The sequence below is a fragment of the Numida meleagris genome, chromosome 2, assembly GCF_002078875.1.
Source record: "Numida meleagris isolate 19003 breed g44 Domestic line chromosome 2, NumMel1.0, whole genome shotgun sequence".
Classification (NCBI taxonomy): Eukaryota; Metazoa; Chordata; class Aves; order Galliformes; family Numididae; genus Numida; species Numida meleagris.
In genome coordinates, this window is record NC_034410.1 from 95,432,991 (window position 1) to 95,455,600 (window position 22,610).

The window sequence follows — 22,610 nt, forward strand, 5'->3', positions numbered from 1 at the left end:
ATAAGCAAAAAACAAAAACTCTTTTATTAGAGTTAAAATAATCATTTTAGACATAGAATTTCAGTCATGCCTATCAACTCATCTACCTACAAATGACCTATATATATAACTATCTACTTTAAAAATGACTATATAGTGCTACCGCTTTTTTGCTGAGCAAGATACTAAAGCCTCAGAAAAATGCTGAAAATGTTGATGTTTTAAACGTGTCATATAACATTCAGTTCAGAATATAACAACTTTGCTTAATCAGTTTCAGTCTTTAGGACTAAGCATTTGGCTCAACGCAAAACAATACATCATGTTTCTACTGTCACTCTAATGGAAAAATGCCTCAACTTAAAAGAAAGGAAAAAAAAAAAGTTTAAGAGTTATCCGGCCATCACACCAGAAAGTCCATGCACTTCTGCTTAACGTGTAGCAAAACCTCAGCAGTTGCATGGGGCAGAAGCCCACCGCTGGTTTACACTGTGCAGCGCTGCTCCGGCAGCACCACTTCATCCATCCCTTGCCATGCACCCTGGCCAGTCTTTCTACAGGGATGCTGGCCATCACTGACTTGCACTGTTCCCTAAGCTAATACGCTTTTCAGTTTTAGAAGATAATGAATTGCAAATCACTATCGTTTCCCATCCCCTTTTGGTCCTCTCCTTGAAAACTACATCCCCTCGCCCATAGACCACTTCCACAATGAAGCAATTTCCCAAGAGTGCATGGCTGCCTCAAACATGGAACATCCAAACTCTTGTGCCCAGCAAGTTTCCAAAATCCGGCAGAAAAGATTTCCAATCAGTTTATCTGTGAAAGGCAGACATTAAAAATAGCAGTGGGTGTGGATGTGCTGCTTTCCCAGCCCTTTCCCCGCTGCACGCACTTCCACCCCCAACTTCTTTGCTGGTTTTCATGCAGATTTGCGCCAGACACTTGGCATCCTCATTAAGTGGTGTCTGGCAAGCTGCCTAAGTTTTAGTGGGTTCTGGGAATGCCAATATATTAACCAGAGGACTGTCTGCATGCCCTAAAGAGATTTTATTCAGGAAAAGTCAACCATTTGGCACAAAGAACGCTTCATTCAAATATAGGAAAGCTCTCCACTGGCAGTAAGAAGAGAAATTGCATTTAAGTTCTTCCTAATTTCTGTCTCCTATCTAAAAGAAGAGTTTGACGGAGAGCAAGATCGTTTAAAAGGTCAGAGTGCTGTCTGTAATAGGATTTTAAGGAAAAGAAAGGCAGATAGGAGCAACACAGACCCAGCGTAACATCAAGAAAATGATTCATTTTCATACCATTGTCTCTTGTGAACAAAATAATCTTGATCAGGAAGACTGAATTCACCTACTATTATGCTGAGCAATAATGAATGGTGAGACGGGTACTTGCAAATCTCCATTGCTTTCAGTAAGAAAAAGCATTTAGCACAATGCACCTACATTTAGCATATTCCAAACATGCTAGATCAAGGCATGTGTTACTGAAATGCATACGTTAAATAAATACAGATGATGAATACAGAGACATTTTGTCAGCATGGAGAACAGAAAACACTGTGATGCAGCCATCGCTCTTACCAACCTGCAGGCTTCCTTCCCACTGCAGTCTCCTCACAGTTGCTATCACTCAACTGACAGTCTCAGAAGTAAGCACATAAACCTCCTCCCTAAAATAAATAACTTATATTTTTCTTTCAAATAGAAGGTTCAGAAGAAAGTGAAGCAAAAAAAGGTCAACAGCTTTCCTTCACCGGAATATTCTGCTTGTGCAGCACACAGGAAAAGTTGAAGGACACCAACGCGTCATTACTTTGTTCCGAGACTGTTTCTGCAGCCTTATATACCTAGAGAATCCCATTAATTTCAAGAAGTTATTCAGCTAATCGAGTACTCCGCTATAATTTAGACACTGTTACCCATTTTTACAAAGAAATTATTTTAAACTGACACTTACTTCAAACCCATCATTTTGATTTGTGCAGAAATTTGCTGGTTTCCTGACAGCGGCTCCAAAATATCATGAACCCCTTATAATGACTAATTAGCACCGGAGAGTTAACAAGAAATCAATTAAAATCAGTTCAGTTTAAATGTTTTAGTGTACATATTAGAAGTCTGGCAAAAATAAGATGATGTTTGGTGGGAAAGAAATTTTTAGCTATCTGGGCTGCCTTTGCTTAGACATCAACCTTCTAGGCAAGACGGCTATCCTTAAAAATAGCTGTCAACTGAGAAAATGTGCACATATGAATCATTTCACTACAGGGTTGGATTCCCAGCAACCAATGCACCACTGTTCTGGCACCACTGCCTGTGCCGAGCAGCTGATACTAGCTTGGTGCCATTGAAGAATTTCACGGTTACCACAGAACCAATCTGCAAAGAAATTCATCTCCAAACTCCTAGAAGTATCTGTATTCCCTCTCTGGCAATTCCATTTGCGAGGAGCTGCTTTAAACTATTCGGAACTACAGGCAGAAAGATAACTTTTCCAAGGCTGCTCAGAAGTTGAACGCAAGAACCATTCCTGCTGCCACGAGAACTGGTGGGCAGGCACACACTTTTTAATGCTTCATTTCTCTCAAAATTAATTTAATTCAATATAACCTCTAGGATACCTTTTTTTTTTTTTTTTTTTAAATAAGAATGTACTTCTTTCTGGCACATGATATTCTGAAAGGACTCTCGATGATTTCAGACAGCATCACTTAAGTGCAGCCAGCTCCTGTTGGCAGGACAGCAACCAGTACAGAAGGTGCTGTAGAGCAGCTGGGAAAAAGAAACCTAAGTTTTGGACAAGAACATGAAATGGAAAACTCCCCTCCAAAAAAGAAAAAAAGGAAACAAGGCCTGGTACCACCAGTGAACGGAGAACTAACAACAATTTATCTTTACAGGTCTCAGCTTGAGGGTCCCATGCAGAGAAAACAGCATTTTATCTACTTAAAGCCCACCACAGGGCAGGTTAGCTCTGAATTATTTGGTTTGGCTACTGGTTGGCAGTCTGCATCTTGCTAAACTCAGTCCTCATGTGCCTCAGTCTCAAATCCCCATTTCTTCTTCCTCCTCCTGCAACTTGCACTGAGGGCTGAGCTCCAGCTCCACCAGCCAGAGCTGCCCAGTGCCCATAATGTTTCAATTAACACAAACCACCGCTCTGAAATATCTGGTCTCACATTGTTAACCCATCCTATGTTACACATTTATCATCGTTTCGGCCTGCACAGACATCTTAACTTGCTGGTGAATACCAGTACGCCTTATGCGTTTGCTCCAATGGTCTCCACATATCAAAGAATTAGAATTAAATATGCTGATATAAAACACAGAATATTTGCAAAGATACATTTTCTCTTCTATACGTAGCTACGTGTATTTGACACATTCCAACCCAACCTCTCCTGGCTCTGCTCACCCCATGTATCACATTAACCAAATGCCAGGTGCCAGAACACCAGCACAGATGCTCAGAGCACCATCACTATCTCAGCGAATGTGGACAAGAGGCCGTTAACATGGACGTGAGAGGACTTCCGACCGGCATGCTGCTCTTCAGCAGGACTTCCCTTTGCTTCACAGCCACAAAGCCACAATATTATTATATTCTCATTAGCGGAAGCAGACACGTGTGCACCACACGCAGTTATTCATCTCCACTCAACAGCGCACAGACGTTACCTAAACAATTTTGGATTGTTGCAAGGAGTGGATTTCTCTGAGCCCCCACCCCAGCAACGAAACTGGAGGGGAGGGCAGCAGCTCTGCGCCCCAGCAGCACCCAGGGCTGAAGGCTGGAAAGCCAAAGGCGCTTTGCAGAAGGGCGCGTCACTGTTCTCACGCAAGGTCCACGTCCTTACCTCACCCACACCCTCCTCACTGGTGGCACCTCTCCTTTTTGGGGCCCTCACAGGTGAGGTGCTGCACGTGCTTTACTCTTCGCACTACGTGCTGCACCTTCCCATTCCCCACGCATTCAACGCAGAAGTTTTTGCGTGCCAGAACAGATGAGCTCTGACATTTCCCTTCTGACAGGAAGGTACCTGCTTTCAAACCCGCAGACTCCTACAGCACCGAGCCCTATTTCCAGCAGCACACGAAACCGTTCACCAGACCGCAGCCCTCCTGCACAGCCACCAAAGGAGCCACACCAGGCTCCGAACCTTCCCAAGAACCAACTCCTACCAGAGCCTTCACCATTCTACGCATTAAGATGATACACCTCTATGTTAAAAAAAAAAAAAAAAAAAAAAAAGTTATTTTCGCATTTTGCCCATTTCCTGTTTTTTCTCTCGAGAGCGCAGACCCCCGCACAGCGGTACAGGCTCTCCGTCACACCACAGCCCGCACCCCGGTGCTGCCCTCCTCCCCGGGGGAGCTCACACCTCCGGGATGCGCGCACCCGACGCGAAGGATGGAGGCGGACGCGACGGATTTCAGAACTACGTTTCTGCGGATAAACTTTAACCGAACCCGAAAAGAAAAGCAGCACGATGACACACCGGTCACCGGAGCGCACCCGGCCGCCGCCCGCGCCCGCTGCCTTCCCGTAAAAGTTGTCCGCCGGCACCTGGCCGCTCCCCGCCCGCCCGCAGCCGCACCGCCGCCGGCCGAGCGCCGCGTCCCCCCGCTACCTGTCAGCGGCACCGAACACCTGGGGGCCGCCTCGAGAGGCGGGCGGCGGGCAGCAAGCGGCGACGGGGCCGCCGGAGCCGCTCGCCGCCTCCCCGCTCCCGACCCCGGGGCCTCCCGGCACTTTCCGCCCGCACTCACCTCCCCCCGGCCCCCGCTCGGGGCTGGCCTCCCGCGGGGCGCCGCGCCGCCTCCCTCCCTGCGCGCAGGCTGCGGCCGCGGCTGCCTCCAACTCATCCCAGCCCCGCCGCCGCCGCCTCCTCCTCCTTCTCCTCCCCCCGCCCTGCCCGCTCCGCTGGCTGCCGCCTGTCTGCGGCGAGTCTGGCTCTGGCGGCCGGGCGCGGGGCCGCCGGCGCGGAGGAGGAGGGAGAAGGGAGGGAGGCGGGCGGAGAGGAGGAGGAAGCGGGGGAGGGGCGGCCGCGCTCCCTCCCTCCCTCTCTCCTTCTCTCCCTGCCGTCCCCTCCCCGCGGCGCGGCCCGCAGCTCACAGCGCCCCCTGCCGGGCGGATGTGCCCGGCGCCGGCCGCCCGCCCGCGGCCCTCTCTCACCGCAGCGCCCGTTCTGCTTCTGCCTGCCCGGCGGTGAGGGGTTGGGGGCAGCCCCCCGGGTCCTCCTTCCTCCGCGCCCGTGTCAAACAGGGAAACTGAAGGGCTGGGGGAGGCCGAGGCTCATTTTTGTCCCGTGCAGAATGAGAAATTTTCTGACATTTAAAAAAAATGTTGCAGGACAGGAAAACCCAGTTCCAGGCACAGCCTGACAGGCTGAACCCAAGGCAGGAGTGGGCCCTGCCCGGGAGAGCTGAGGCTGCACGCGCTGCAGGAACTGTCCGGCTACACCTGGCCGAATGTTCCCATAAGCAGCAGTCTTGCTCACCACCCCCATCCACCTTCCCTGGCTCAGCGGATAGCCCTTGGGGCTTAGGGCTGCCATTGGGGTCAGCCGCCTCAGCCTCAGCTAGGCCAAACCTGATGGCAACACACGTAAAAGCCACAGGTTGGGAATACGTGTAAATGTTCAAAGACTGATGCACACCATTTTTGCAGGAAAAAAAATGTATATTAAAAAAAAATCTGTTTCTACCAATCCTTAAGACCTACCTCTGTTCCCACTCCCACCCATGATGCATGTTGAAGATTTTTCCCTTCATAGCCAAATAGAATGAGTAGAAGTAGCACAGAGAAGGGAACCTGGTGAGCTCTGTTTCCAGCTTTAAGCACGCACTCTTTTAACACAAACACACTCCTGAAGGTTTAGTTCATTCCCTTCCTGCCTCAGCTTGCTCCTGGAGGAGGAGACAGGCATCCAGGCCCCACAGATTGTGAAGGCCATGCTGCAGGACATCAGGTGTGACAGGAAATGACGGAGCGCTGGATTCATTGCAGAGCAGAGAAGCAGCAGCAAAGGATAATTTTAGCAGGCATATTTTGGATTAATCAGCAGGGAGCCAAAGGAGTACTGGCTGGCACGGGAATGAAAAGCTTCCAGTAATCTGAGGGATACATGGGGGCTACACATCCTCAAAGTTGCAAAAATCATCCAAAGTTCACAGGGTTAATAGTCACCACACCCAACTACAATCTGCGTTTTACTGACAAATCAAGAGAAGCTTGATTTCAGGTTTGCTGTGTGGTTCGCAGGCAAGAATCAAGTGCTCAATTTCTAGGTGTCCCAGCAACCTGTGTGTGCTCCACCACGTATGGGTTTGATACGCTTTGGCCGTGCTCCCTCAGTGACTTCGTAAGGAAAACAAGAAGGCACTCACTTCAGACAGAGATTCCTGCTGTATGCAAAGTCACATCCCCAGCCCACAGAAAATTTTGCAGAGCACAACAAAATCACCCATCAAGTACCAAACCACCCCTATATAATACCTCAAGAGTGGAAGAAACGCCTCTAGAAAGGAAAGATATGGGAGAGTAGATTAAGTGGACTGTTTTTCGTTACTCTCTCACAGAAAACTCATCTGTTATTGTGATAACAGTGAGTATCTACTTTTCCCTGTGAGTGCCTCTGGCACATGTGGTCCCACGTGAACTGTTGTAATCTATTAGAAGTCCTGTAGTGGACATGATTACTCTTCTAGATATCAATTCCCAAGTACTGGAGACTGGAGGTGCTTTATTTTTTCCAGTCCTGGTTTGAAGGGATTTGTGCCATTTCTTCATAGTGCCCAAGTCAAATCCTCAAAAGTTTAACTTAAACAGATAAAAAATGACTAGTTTAGCTGCTGCCAAAAACATAGAATTGTCTTTTATAATTCCCATCGCCTAACAAATATGCACATTATTGTTGTCTCTTCTCCTATTTTCAAGGTTTTTTGTTTTTTTTTTTTGTAATTTCTGACAGAAATCAACAGGTCCATATGTCTTCCCAAAGCTTTTAAATTTAAATTAAGTTTGAAATTCCATCCTAAAATGCAAATTTCCAGGACATACATGCCATCTTCTGAGACTAACCAAACAAATTTTGACTTAAAGATCTATGAATTTGCAAGTTTACAGAGAACTATAATGGCAGAAAATTGGGGTATTTGAGGTATGTAGAAGGAAGATGGCAAAAAACAGCAAAAATGCATATGAAGTGCTATGCTTATGTTGATGTATGCCAAGGAATTGAACCAAAGGTATCAGTCAGCACTGCTGGTGTTCTTGTTCCCATCTGAGACATCCCTGGAAGGGACAAGCTGATACCAAACATAATGGTACCTGCCAAAGGACAACAATGCCTCAGGTTTCTCAATTCCTTTACCTATAAATCACTGTCATCGTCATTTCCAGGTTCCCTTCAGTGTCTGGACAGAGTACAGTTCCACTTCAATACATCTGAAGAACATCAGCATTTCTGAAATGTAAAGAGAAGACGCCTGAGACGAGTGTTAAGATTTATCTCACGACAAAGTTATACATCACAGGAGATGCTGGAGCTGTGTAGACATTTCTCTCTAAAAAGAATCCCAGAGAGAGCTTGGAGATATGAGGAGACATTTCTTCTTTTTTTTTCTCCAGATAACAAGTCTCTTCTGGGAAAGCAATACTCACATTATCATGATATTGGGTTTTCATACCCATGAGGTTGCATTGGCATCCTGGCAGTGTTTCCTGGACAAATAAGAGAAAGCTTCTATAACTGATTTAAGGTGTTGGTAAATCTGTGTATCATTTCCTTTCTTTTCCTTATCCCTTCTTTATCTTAAACTTGGGAACAGTGTAGTTATTGGTTTTGGTTACTGGTGACTCATCCTGTTTCCCACCAGGAAGCCACAGACCAGTGTATTTCAGCTGTTACTGATTCCTATTATCTGCTTCACTACAAGAACAAGGAAGATAAAATTAAAAACATTCAAACCACAATAACGCAGCCAAGTAACATTTGGGCACATGTAATAGGATAGTCTTACTGAAGTATGTGCAAAAAGCATGCTACAAGTAAAACAACACCTAAAACTAGTTAGAAGATTTTTCAGCAGGGCTCTTTACCCAAGAGGCCATCTTGACTTATGTCCCAGACAAAAAAATCTTCAGTATATTAACATCCAAAAGACACTACTCAGTCAAGCCCCTGGGGTTGCGAGTGCTGGGTTTTGGTGCGTTTTGTGCTCTAACACAAAATTAACAACAGAGAGACAGAGCCCTCAGCCTGAACTGAACTTCAGAGTAGAGGCAAGGTCTTGCCCTGCACCTCGACGCACAACCAGATGTGCACAGATGGGTGGGCTTATGGGGCCCCCAGACCACACGCAGAGAGCTCTAGGATCTTGGCTGTACTTGTGGTGGTGTTAGATGGTGTGTAGTTGTGCTCCTCCAGCAGCTGTGCTCTCCCTGCTAACGACCACTTTGTCTGCCTTCTTAAACAGGTGCTAGGTATTACAGCAATGACACGAGGGGAAAAATATGCAAGGATATGAGTAAAGCCACAAAAGAAAGATTATTTATAAAAAATATAATGTTGCAAAAAGGTTTCTGTTTGTTCTAGTCATTCACTGAAATCAAGTGCCAACTACTTTGTTGTTCCCAGGTGCACGCACACAGGCTCATTCTGCAATATGTTGTTCACCGGCCGATTCCACCCACCCACCCACCTGCAGACCTCTCCACTAGGCATCCAATTTCAGTCTTAGATAATGACACAAATCTTAAGAGTTGCTTTGGTTTTCTTTTTGTGTGGGATCTAACTGAAAAGGTTTTCATGCTAAATAAAATGAAAAGTCAGACTGTAAGCTTAGGGAGCACTATGAATATTTGGATTGCACCCTCAGGTTTTAACAAATAGATAACATTACAGAGCATAAGATTTTGAACAATAAAAATGTTTGAAAGGACATCATTAGACAAAGTCCTATCAAGAAGGCAACTGTAGAGTCCAGACTCCAACACCCTCAGCTACTGTATACAGCAAGTAATCCAAGAGCCTGGAAGAGACATGGCAGTAATTCTCAGTTGGACACACATTCTGTAGCTCCTGATGAAGTTTCAAAATCTGTAAGGTTGGCCATGATGACATTTCTAAAAGACAGCACCAATGCACCAGTCAATTTAAACCTGTAAAAAGCAGCGGATGAAAAGCTTTGGCAACTATTAATGTCACAGAACTCATACAGAACTGACGCACAGAGAAGACAACTGCCACCTCCTCTTTTTCCTAGGCTTAATGCAAAGTAGATCCATTGGGAATGCACATAGATCAGGTTGCCAGATCTACCTTTAGTTTCTGATAAGTCAGCCAAGAAGGCTATGATTTGGAAACCTGGCTGCAAGAAACCAAGGGAAAGGGATAAAAATGAGATCATATCACAAACTAACAAATACCACACACACTACATTAAAGAGAGAAACTGTAAAAAGAGGCTGAATGACAGAACATCTATCAAGATATAGATCAACATCTTATTATACAGAGCCAACACTGTATAGAGCTATGTGATAACTGACCATCAAATAAGAAAGTATACTTGTCTTAACCTGGCTATTCCTCATTAAAAAACAAACCTTCAAACCATTTTTCTTGGAGTTAGCAAATCCTTACAAGTGTACCTAGTGTCTTATGAGGCAGCACAGACTGAAGGAATGGAATCCTAACCTAAAAAAGTTTTTTGACAGCATTTCTTTAAAGTAAAAATAGTAACTACAGTTCTGAATTGATTTCCTGACTTGTATTTGAAATACCAAACTGTCTAGTTTGCTGCAATGTTGATAACAGTACTACATTAAAATAGAAAGATATATTGTAACTTCCATATGCTTTCACATTCGTTTATCTTCTTTACAAATTAGTCAGTAAATTTTTCAGATGAGGGGGAAGAAGTCCCCAGTGTGTATGAGAATAATGATAATAAAATGCTATTTCCAAATCCTCTCTCAGCACTGAAGTGCTTTGGACACTGCTTCAGTAACTTAGCATATGAATTAATATATACGATGAACTATGAATTTACTATAAATTTACATCCAATTGTACAACTCTGTATATTTTCATACCTGCAAAATAAAGCCTCTGCCATGTAAAAGACACACTATTCTCGTTTATAATAAAATGTCACAAATATATTTTAATTTCTATTCTCCAGGCTCAACAAGCCCATCTCTCTCAGTCTTTCTTCACAGTAGAGGTGCTCCAGCTCTCTGATTATCTTTGTGACCCTCCTCTGGACCTTCTCCAACAGCTCCACATCTTTCTTTAGTTGGGGGCTTGGCCTGGATGCAGTGCTCCAGATGAGGCCTCATGAGGGCAGAGCAGAGGGGGATAGTCACCTCCTTCATCCTACTGGCCACCCCTCTTTTGGCCTCCTGGCCACCTCCCTTCTGGCCTGCAAGCACACATTGACAGCTCACGTTGAGTTTTTCATCAAAAAACACTCTTTTCTCCCCAGGGCTGCTCTGAATCCATTCTATGCCCAGCCTGCATTCATGTTTGGCGTTGCCAAACCTTGCGCTTGGCCTTGTAGAAGTACAGGAGGTTTGCACGGGCCCACCTCTCGAGTCTGTCCAGATTCCTCTGGAAGGCATTCCTTCCCTCTAGCACGTTAAATGCACCACACAGCTTGGTGTTGTCCACAAACTTGCAGAGAGTATACTCAATCCCACTGTCCGTGTCACTGACAAAGATGGTAAATAGCACCAGTCCCAGCATCGATCCCTGAGGAACACCACCTATCGCTTGTCTTCACCTGGACATCAAGCTGTTAACTGCAACTGAGTGTGACCATTCAGCCAGTTCATTATCCACCAAGTGGTCCATCTGTCAAATCCATGTCTCTCCAATCTGGAGACAAGGATGTTGTGCAGGACAGTGTCAAATACTTTGCGTAAGTCCAAGCAGATTACATCAGTTGGTCTTCCCTTACATACCAATGCTGTGACCTCATCATATTGCTACCAGGTTTGTCAGGCATGATTTGCCCTTAGTGAGGCCATACTAGCTGTCATCAAACACCTCCTTGATTTCCATGTGCTGTAGCACAGTTTCTCAGAGAATCTGCTCCCTGATTTTGCTTTAAGAACAGACAGAATTATGTGCTGATCAAAATTTTCCTGGTATATTCTACAGCGTTCTGTCTACTGAATCACAAAGCAGCTATTGACTATTATTTTATACATTTTTACTTTTTAAGTATACCAAAATTCCCCTCTTCTCCAAAAGTAGCCAGAATTACTTTTTTAGCTACTAGTTCTACTGCACTGGTTTATGATAAGCATGGAGGAAGTCATCAGTTTGCAAAATACCTTCAAATGAAAGTCTTGCCAAATGTTGTTGAACATGATCCTAACTCTTTTCAGGTCCGCATCAGAAATCCCACTGACTTCCGTAGGACCAAGATTAGACTCATTTTGTAAATGCACATATGTGCACACACACAAAGCCTATAGAAAATGTATTTGAAAAGAATGTTGTGCCCATCTTGTACTAAAATGAAGTCATGACTTCAAAAGTTTGGATCACCTTATAGCAACAGATGGAAATCATATGAGAAGGCTGCACAACAGAACTGATTACCAATAAGAGCATCAACATTTTAGGCCTAACTGTAATGAGAAAATCAGCATTACAATGTATAAGCATCTGTCTTTCTCTGTTCACCAATCTAATCTTTCCTATTCGGCTGTCCATACTCCTAGCTTTCAAAAGCTTCCCAATAAGTTGACACATCCATGTGCTTTTGAAAACTACTCAATTCTTCTTCTTTAGGGCTTCAAAGAATAATTCTACCTTTCTATTTTATGCACTTCAAGTAAAAAACTGGCTTTTTGAGATAAGGATCATATTCATTGTGTCCCTGGTACAGTACAGAGCAACTTGTCAATGCTTAAACTTTAAAATACAAATTGCCTTCATTTTAAGAACCCTACACTGCAATAAATTTTTTAGTTCTGCCCATCAGCTCTCCCTAAGGATAAAGCTGGAGGGCTCCGAAATGTTTCCACTGTCCACTTACTACTTCTTTTCTCTTTCTCCTTTTATATTTTTCCCCTCACTTTTGGACTCCCTTTAAAATAAAGCCTTTGTATTACTGCAGTGTTGAAAATTTTGCAGACTTTACTATGAAGGAAGACAATAAAAATTAACATAAATAGCTTGGCCAGATTACACTGCTCAAACTGCATATATTTTAATATAAGCAGTAGCTGAGTGTTTTTCATGTCTACCTCACCCTGAGGCATCAGAGGCTAATGCTGTCCATTGAACCTGATACCTGCATTGTCCAGAATGAGAGCAAATGGAACCTGCTGCTGACTGCTCCAGGTTTGCTTCATTTCTTAGTGTGACCAAACACGTCTTTTCAGGTTTTAATGTTTTTACAGAAATACTGAAGACTGTTGCATTATTCCCCTCTAACTGACAACTCCCAAAGAGGCCTTAGGAATTTTCTCTTTCCTCTGTTAAATGTATCCTGGTGACTTTTTTTTTTAAATCTTCCCCACTGCAGGGAAGATTTTGCAGGTTATCTGTAATATATTTTTAATATTAAAAACCTGCAAGCATAAAGTTTAGTGCCTTCCACTAACGGCTCTCAAAGCATTTTGTTGACATTAACCTGTTTGATCTCACTAGTCCAGACAAGGTGTTATGATTTTTGTTATCGGTATTCCACATCATAACATCATGTAAAGCACTGGGAGTTAAAGAGTTAATGCTCCAGTTCCATGGACTGCCAACTTTCTGGCTACCTGGTTCTCAGAAGAGAAGAATAACTACATACCTCAGAGGACTTTGCGTTCAGAGGGAAAGATAAAACTCCTCGCAAGTCACGAGACTCTTTTTTCACTGCCCGGCAGTGACTGTGTTCCCCAGCCGTCTCACCTTCAGTTTTACAGTAAGGCCTTTGGTTTTGGACACTCTCTCTCTCTCATTTTATTTTATTTATTAGCCTAAATTCCAATTATATTGCATTACATTGTGTTATCTTGCATTCCGATATCATATTTAGTAAATTAACTTTCCTTCTCAGATCGTTGCCGCCGTTCTGCTTTTAGGCCCATCTCCCTACCCTTCCCCCTTTTCCCCTTTCCCGGGGTGCGGGTCCGTGGGTGCACCATTAGTCACAGGCCAAATCAGCCTGTAAACAGTCAGCACCCTCTACCCCTGCCCTTTTTCGAGTCAGTGGGCCTGTGGGCCTGCTGTCCCCCTTTCACAGACACAGACAGATCCAGAGATAACTCTGTGACACTATTCTACAGACAAGAAAACAACAACAGAGAAGGCTGAGTGGCAGAATTCATTCTTGCAGTCAGACTAACTACTAGATCACAAACAGCTTGAAGAAAGACAAACGATGCTCTAAGGCACAGATCTCAATGACTGCATTAACCAGACTTCCTCTGATAACATGCTGTCTTTTATCTCAGATACTTCCTTAGCTACTCACTTATTTATAAGCAGGATACCTACAGATCTCAAACATACCTTACAGACTCCAAGAACAGAGCCCCAAATGAAGTCATTAAAAATAATCTTTCCCAGTTATTTTAGCATCAGAATAACAAGTTGAAAGAATGTGAAATACATAAAAATGATAGGTTTTTATATCTTTTTCCTTTACACACTGGCTGTTCGTTCAGCTGGCACTTTCAGCACACTTCACTCACGGCTGAACCACTTTAAAGAAGACGCTTCTAGAAAAATATATTCAAAAATCAGAGACAAATGCTTCCACATTTCAAAAATGTACCTTGTGTAGATCACCATTATATGACCTACCAGGTCATTCACATATTTCTCTACTGCATGCTAACGTACCAAGATGTGCTTTGTCATGTTGTGAAAATGATACTCTGATTCATAAGTTTAATGTAATGAGATACCAGAAAAGAACCTATACTTTCTCTCGAGCCTAGGAAGCGAGAGAGTATTTCACTACATTTAAAGACAGTTTTCTTCAACTGACTAGAAACACTATGCATTATACTCTGCAGAATACAGACTTTCATGCATAAGAATGAAAAAAGCTTTCATAGGTTACAAAATGATTTACCTAAGTTTTACTTTCACTTTACCAAAGGTTAAGTGAAAAGTTGGATTGTAATCCTAACATTGAAGAACTCCTGTTGCAGGTCAGTACAATTCCAGAAATTCTTCTGATACAATATCACTTACCAAAATGTTTGTCAATCTACACAGTGGTATAACATCTATTTTTGTTTTCTGTTATTAAATTTTTTCTCGTCCCCTTCACTGAAGGGAACAGAGACCTCTCAAAGGATGCATCAAGAATACAGAGGTTCAATTTGGTGGAAGCTCTACCTCACCTGTGCAGATCAACATCTTGTTCTTGTTCAGTATCATACTCGCTATGCCACACTCAGTAGAAAATCAGGAACGAACAGTCACAAGCAACACATGGAAATAAACGGCTTTGAATTATCTCATCTTGACCTGACAGTAATAATTTCCATGCGGGCAGTTAATGCAAACAGCTGTCTTATGGTAACTTAATTAGAATAAGAAGTTAGGGAGAGAAGGTAATTCGTGCAGGTATACTCTCCATATACATGCACCTACATTATTTCAGACAGTCTGGCAACATTTTCATAAAACACAGCCACACCTGTATCTTATGCCAATCTAAATTACATTGTTGCCACAAAATTTCACTTCTTCAAGCTATGTCTTTCTGGCAAGATGACAAATATGTGAAATACTCTCTTCCTTCCTCAAACCTGAGACTTTTCATCAGCGTGAATACATGGGCAAATTAAAATGTGCTTATGGTTTACTTGTAGCTATGCCACAACTTTTTAGCACATTACTATCCCAAACTGCATTGCTTCAAAACTAGACAATTATAACACAGTAAAGGCTGTTCCTCCCCATGGGTATTAGAATATCTTCTTAGTGTTTATTTTTGTTTAAGCATTGTTTTCACAGTGACATTTACTTATTTCTCTGCTATACTCCAGAGCAGTTGTTATCCTGAAAGCATGAGCAATAACTTGAATTACACCACACGTGGTGAGGCCACACGTAGACCTCAGAGCCTCCGCGGGGAAACAGTCACACTGTTATCTCCAAGATCTGTCTCCCTTCAAATATCTGCCCTTCTGCTGAGGGCAAGACAACAGAGCAAAGTAGACATCGTTCTGTTCAGCACCATTCCTAGCTCTAGTGTCCCAACAGGAACATGAAAAACTTGGTGTGGAACAGCGCAACTTGGAGCGTGTCAGCAGCTGCATGGGGCATTCAGCCGCAGGCTGCACAGCTGCTGCTCCAAGCTACCGTCTCACCTCCTGAGCCTCGCAGCTCTCACACATCTCTCACTGACTCTGTGAAGGTTGGAACAGTACCAGGCAGACTCTGATCCATCCATAAGTCCTGCTATTAGCTGCTAGAGAGGCTACTTGGTAGCTAACTGCGACAATCCAGGCACAGGCTACGTGCTGAGTTCCTTTAAAGAAGCCTCAGAGAACTTCAGAATCCCACCTGCCACCAAAAATTAAAAACTAAAATACTGTGGACCCAACATAGCTGTAAATCACCTGTTCTCAAAGAGAATTACACGAGCATAGAAATTTTGTCAGTGGTCAATCTCAGCTCTGTACCAGATAGATACAATTTTATAATAAATCCAGATGTGACTTTGAACAGAGTCAAAAGTGAAACTAAAATTAGTACCCACTGAATGACTTTTTTAGAGAAAAAATACTCCCTGCAGCTTAAAGAAGGAACTGTAAAAATATCTAAAAACCCTGTATTTCTCTAAGCAACGTCACTTAGTTTTTCCTCTCATACAAACATATAAATGTAAAGAAAAAAAAGTGGAAATTTTTTCATGTTTCTGTTTGGATATGGCTCATAACTTATGATTAGTTTATGTCCCTCAGTAGTTCCTACAGCATACAGAGCTATCCACCACTACAGTTTGATTTACACGCACAATATCTACCTAGAGGAAAAGTCTTCATGCACTGAAAGAGACCAAGATAGGCTTTCTACATTTAACAAACAAACAAAATGACTTTCAACAGTCTTAGACAGTAACAGCTTGCAAACAATCAGTACATAAAAGGAAAAACAAACAACCCACTTTGTTTCCTTTTTTTATGGTACAGAAACCCTAATGTTCTACCTACCACTCTGTGAGTTCACCTTCATGCCATGTTGTGCCTACCCCAAACTATAGCACTCACACACTTCCACTGAATAAAACTCTGTTTTATTTGCAATGATTTAAATAAAGATCTCTTTGTTCATGAAAGATGACTATTCTTTTCAGCAAAAGGCATGATCTCATTCTGATATAACTGTCCCAGTAATTGCATGAAAGAAATTGTGCACTGCCACAGCTGAGGGAACACTCTAGAAGGTGAATCAAGATGTCTGGAGGGATGTTTACAATTTACCTCATCAACAGCGAGAAGAATGTATGTCACTTAGCTATTCCCTAAAAATGAGAAGATGCAAAATCCGCACAGGGTAAGGCTAACTTCAAGGTCAAGATGCTATTCAGAGCACTCACCCCAAAAATGCCTCAGCCTCGTAGTCTTTTAAGATCAGTTGGCCCCTACTTGCTGTGCAAAATCCCATCTCAGAAAGGGATTAGAGATGCCTTTTGACCAGGAATACTCAGTTGCCCCTTGAAGAACACCTGTTTTCATGGTTAGTTCTATTTTCTTCTTCATGATCTTCTTTAAGCTCTGCAAAGACATACTATACCTAGCTTTTAGTCCAACTGTATATTTTTGATTTTAAAAATTTCAGACTTGCAAATTACAGCAAGGCAAATTTCAGAAAGAAATGGTAATACCACTATAGTTATATTTTCTTCCAAATCACTTTTCCTTCCAGATGTCTAAACAAAGAACAGAATAAGAGAGAAACAGATACAACAGCTGTATGAAAGAAAAATCCTTTCCTTCAGATCTATCCCAGTAAGTAGATCACTTCAGCAACTAAACACTTATTCTCGAACTGCTATGAGTACTTGAATCATTTCTAAAACAAACATCACGAGCTAGCTACAACAGAAACATGTTACCCTGCAGAGCTTTGAGAGTTTCAATTTATGAAGATTGACATCTACAGAAGGTTGCTGCTGACACAGAAGTACTGATCTGGCTGCAAGAATGCTGCATTAAACAGCCATCATGTTCCCTAAGTTCCACTAAGGAGCCTGAAGTCCTTGCAATCATACCATGTTCTTCAAGATTCAAGTCAGAGGACTCAGGAATGTGAAGACACAAGATCAGGCCCATATCCTAATCATTAGAGAAGGCAAGATCAAACAAAACATCATCTCCACCACTGGCCCTTCTACTTTTCTCAGCTGGATTTATTTAGCACATCAACACTTCCAATGCCAGAACAGACTTTTAACCTTTCCTTTATCTCATAATCTTGCAGCCCTAGGATGGCAGTGCTATCCTTTTACTCCCACCACTTCTACCTGTATTTCATCTGAAAGACTGAGTTTGCCTTGTTTTATGGTTTCAGAGTTAGTCTCTGACGTACCCAGTTCTACAAGCATGGCTGTTAATCTGCTTCTCTTGTCGTGACTTCTTGGACTTTGGGACTGAATACAAATACATCTTCATCTTCAGACAAGAAGATCCATTTGATGGGCAGTGTAGTATCTGATCTGCTAGATCACAGACTATCAACACAATGGGAGGGACTTCATTCCGTCCCAGGATAATCAAGTAGGGCAAATCCGTGGCAAGGGGAACAAGAATTGGTTTCCTTTGGAAATTAACTTTTATAGGGTTTCACATCATCAAATATGCACATTAGCTGGACTAAGTACTGCGGAGCTTCCTCTGCAGAGGAAAAGATGCCTCCCATACTAATAAGTATTCTCACTCTTTCTTTGTTGTTTTTGCAACTTACTCTACGGGACCTGCTTTAGCAGGGCATTGGACTAGATGATCTCCAGAGGTCCCTTCCAACCCCTACAATTCTGTGATTCTGTGAAGTACAAAAACCTTAGGTTTTATTGTTTAAGATGGGGCCTGTGACTCTTTTCTGTATTGTCTACAGATTCTGTACAGTTTTCTGATGAAAACTATTGTTCATAAAAAGGTAACCTCACTGCAGCTGTTTCCCTCTCTGTTTGAGAAGCAGAATACCGTCTTTTCCTAGGACCAGAACATGGCAGAGCGTTTTTCTTTGTTATTTCTCCTGATATGTCCAAGTGAGTAATATTTTGTCCAGGCTAAAAAGGGATCAATCTCCGGCCAGAAAGTAGGCAGAGGTGCACCTCTCCACAGTTAGACTCTCTGACACAAGACTCTTTCACATGACAAAATAAATATGCATAAGCAGGTAGCCTGGGATTTACGTGTCAGAAGTGTGAAGCCCATCATTTCCCAAGGAAACTGTCACGCAATTTCCACATGACAAAATTCAGAAAAAAGGGTCCAAGAGTATTAATAGACCTCACAGTATTTGCTATTGCTGATGGAGCAGCTACTCCCCCTGTGGTTGCAGTTAGGAGAAGAGAGGATCTAGGTTTCAACCCAATCCCGTGAAATTCACAAGAAAATGACACCAGTATGTGGGCTGGTTTCCAATCAAGCTGACAAAAGCATCCTACTCATTCCAGCCTGGCCCACTTTCAAAGATTTCTTTCAGGCCTGGTCAGGATCTACATTAAAAAAACAACAACAAATTCTCCAGTTCAGAAGTTGTTACCTCCATCTGCCAGTTATCACCCTTCTGCTAAATTATCTGCTGGAGGGGCTTTTTAGTAGAAATGTTCTGTGTTTCTTTCAAAAGGAACTAAATTAATTTTTAAAAACAAAGTAAATCTAACCTAACCTTTGACAGACAGGTTAGAGAATAACCATACTCACAACTAGCAGACCTTGAGACTATTATAATCATAGCTGAAAAGACAGGGACAAGCAGATGAGGGGCAGTTATCTATTCTGCAAGCATAGCATGATCTACGCTAACATCTGCCCATTACTTCATTAAACTACTTTTGTCTTCTAAAAGGCAGCTTATTTTCTAGACGTTGCAAGAATCCAGAAAAACTATGTTAGTATGCTTGCTCATCTATGTTGCTAAAGCTAGCACCTACATCTCCCACAAACATCCCTTTTTGCACGGCCCAGTGTCAAAACATCCAAAGTCTCTTCCCAAAACCTTTTTTAAAAGACCAAGCTGCTCCTTTGCCTTCTGTATTCTTAACATTTCTCACCTGTTTGTCTCATTTTCTACTGCACCAAGATTAATAATAATTTCAATAGAATTTGTGTTCCAAATTCAAGCATTATTTCAGTATATTAATTTCTATTTCATTCTATATTCATAAATGTGCCTTTGCAATCACACAAAATAAGATACATCTTTCAACAAAAGACTGAATGAGAACAAATATCCACAACATAAAATAAGATGCATGATAACCCCTTTCCTGAAGCCATGCAGAACTATCTTACCTTCATCTTTCACAATAGGATAACTACTGTATTGTGACAGCTGGTTTCATTTCTGGCGAGGCTAGTGATTTTGTTTTATATTAGCAGTTGCTTTGTAGGTTTCGTCTGGTTGGTTGATTGGTTGGTTTGGTTTTTAAGACTCAAACACCTTTTCTCATTCAAAGCAGTACTGAAAATCCCAAGTCTAGTTCCTATAGGTCGCTGGGAGTGGCTACAAAGGAGACGGGTGCATAGAAACCGTAAGAACGTAAGAACTATTCAAGAAATGTATGGCATATGGAACAAGCTTTGAAATGACTTACTAACATACACCAGCTGACTAGTGCATATTGTTTGAACTCAGACATAGCTATGCAGATGTGAAGGTGCAGCAAAAGAGGTCTGGGGATATGCATAATTCACCTATGTTAAATGGTTTACGCAACTAAATAGCAGGATTAAGCATCAGTTGCTGTTCCAGATAGGTAAATGCTTTGAATATTGAATCCCACAATTTAATTCACTTGATTTCTAAAAATATCAAACCTCTTAAGTTACTATTCATCTAGACAGCAGGTTGCTAGCTTTTAAGCCAAATCTTTCCATCCAGAGACAGCGTTTAAGCACATGGTCATGTTTTCACAGTTACAAGCAAGTAAGAATCTTTATCACATGATCTCAGGTTATGTTCATATCCTGTTCACACACATTTAACTTTCTGTTTGGTCACAAGGGCAATACAGCTTGCACACATTATATTATCAATTCTGTCTTTTCACTAAATTCTTTTAGTTCCTTAATTCTTAGAAAAATACTAAAATTTCACTTGTCAGGTCATCCGATTAAAGTTAGTTATCTTCTGTACATCACACTCAGCAAAGCAATTTAGGATAGAAAGCATACTTGTTTGAGAGAGGCTCAGAATGGAATACAAAGCCCAAATATTACCAAATTTTGGAAAACCTAAGGAGAGGTCGTATAAAAAAAAAACACAGCAAAAAAGTGAGATGAACACTGATGAATTGATAAGTGCATTTTAATATTTTGCACTTGCACACTTTGTTTCCATAGAGAAAATAAATCAAGAAACCATTCCAATACCAGATACTACTACAAAGATAAAATAGATAAAAAAGAACAAGAATACTAAAAGTTCCTAAGCCCCACTGGACCTATTCTCAGAGAATCAATAGGGGTGGAACACCTTGATTTACCTGAAAGGAAGAAGCATTTTTCCATCTCTTTGGATCTTTCACATGGCAGTAGGTTAAATCATGAGCCTTCACTGCTCTGGCATTGCCTTCCCACTCCTTGGAGGCCCTGGGCTCCAAACACTGAGAGCATCCACAGGAACAAACAAATAGAGGTTCTGAGCTGATTTTCACACAATTGCTGAAAACCTGTAAGATGAAGGTGAAGAAGATCTGAAGAGGTTATTGAAAAAGGAAAAAAAAAATCTGCAATATGAGGACACGAGATATTTCTTTCTGAATACAGAAACCTCACTTTCTAGCTATCATTCTTTACCATGAACAAACTTTCAAAGAGTGTTTCTATTACTCATGAGTCATTTTCTAACACCGCGTCTTTGGCGGGTTGAAGCATTCTGAAAGTGGAAAGCAAACAAAATTGCTTTTAATGCACTCAGAAGAGGGTACTTCAGGTTTTTTAAAAGCCATTTTTTTTCTCTATCTTTTAGCTGCTAGGAGGCTTTAAATGGGACCCCTGTAGGTTTTTGTCTGTAAACCATACGAGAGCATAAAAGCCTGGAAAACTTGCAGAGATTCTGAAGCAGGTTCACACAGCTTCATTGAAACTGTGTGTGGTTTTGAAACTCACCAGGGCTCTAGTCACCAAGATCCATTTAAAACTGCCAACTTAAAAAACAGATTTAAAACTCATAAAGGATTATGAGGAAAAATGTAAGACTTATTTTGCTAGGCTTTCAGCTTGAAAGAAAAAATATTATTCTGTAAATAGAGAGGAATGAGTTTTCTTTCACTAAAGGGTTTTGGGTCTTGTTTCTTCTGAAAACACAAATAGTACCCTCAAAAACGGATCTCGGTAACCTCTGTAAACACAGCCTGAATTAACCTACATCAAAGTGCTTCACCTGTATCGAAGAATCAAACTGATGAATTCATTATATCAACATAAGGTGAGTCAACTATCGCAAAAGCACGAGTGATGATTACAATCAAAATGCGTCAAATCTTTCTTTGCAGATGACGCTTCTCAACACTTCAGTATCAAGTCAGAATATCCAGAAAGAAGAAGAACCACTGCCATCCATAAATACCTGGAAAAGCCTGAAAATACTTTTATTTCTATGAAGAATCACTCAAATATAATTTGACTTACACCATTATCTCACCATCACAAGTTTCTCCTTTTATACTGTAAGATGGCTTTGTACTACAAAAGAAAATGAAGAAATATTGTCTTGAATATCAAGAAATGAATACAATATCACTGTAGAGACTAACATGGGATTTCTTGTACATACACAGATGTCATTGAAGCCTGTGAGAATTTTGTGAGGAATGATTGTGAGATCGGACATTTTCTTCAATGTTAACATCTGAGGAAGATACCAAGAAGCTAGTGGAGAGAAGCGAAACTTTGTTTTTCACATTTTCTGTTGGCAAACAGTACAATGGTGGACTAGGTATGGTATTATTTATATTTGTTGTGGGACTTATTTTACCACCAGTAGTTGCTTTTAGCTTTTATACTCATTACTTGTAAATTTTATAGTCAGTGATGCTGAACAATACTCAGTGTTGTTGATTTCAGATTTATCGTTAAACATGTCATCAGCTGTGCAATGCCAGGGAGCTGATGTTCACTAGGAACACAAAGAACATGGGAATGATCATGGATGCCTATTTTTCCACAACTACAAGTAGCAATAGAATTAATTCTTAACTCGGGGTCTATGTAGCATCTCTTCTACTAAAATATAACACTCCAATGGTTGTTACGTTTTTTTTCCTAACATCCTATTTGTGTAATGTTGGCCCACATTAAACAACAAAAAACTACAGTACGTGAGACACTGCATAAAGTGGGAGAAATCAGAAAATCGAGTTTCGTTAAGTCCTTGGAACAGCTGAGTCTTAACTTACAGTGCTCTCAGAGGT

At 41.8% G+C, this 22,610-nt stretch overlaps 1 protein-coding gene across 2 annotated transcripts in view; it reads right to left on the reverse strand.

The window, feature by feature from the left end:
• LDLRAD4 (low density lipoprotein receptor class A domain containing 4) overlaps positions 1–4,960 on the reverse strand; it is a 272,734-nt gene extending 267,774 nt beyond the window's left edge. Inside the window, exon 1 of one of the 2 annotated variants that reach the window (XM_021388867.1) lies at positions 4,761–4,960. The gene's annotated coding sequence lies outside the window, so the exon portion shown is untranslated. The remainder of the gene's footprint in view (positions 1–4,760) is intronic. The other variant, XM_021388865.1, reaches the window with a different exon arrangement.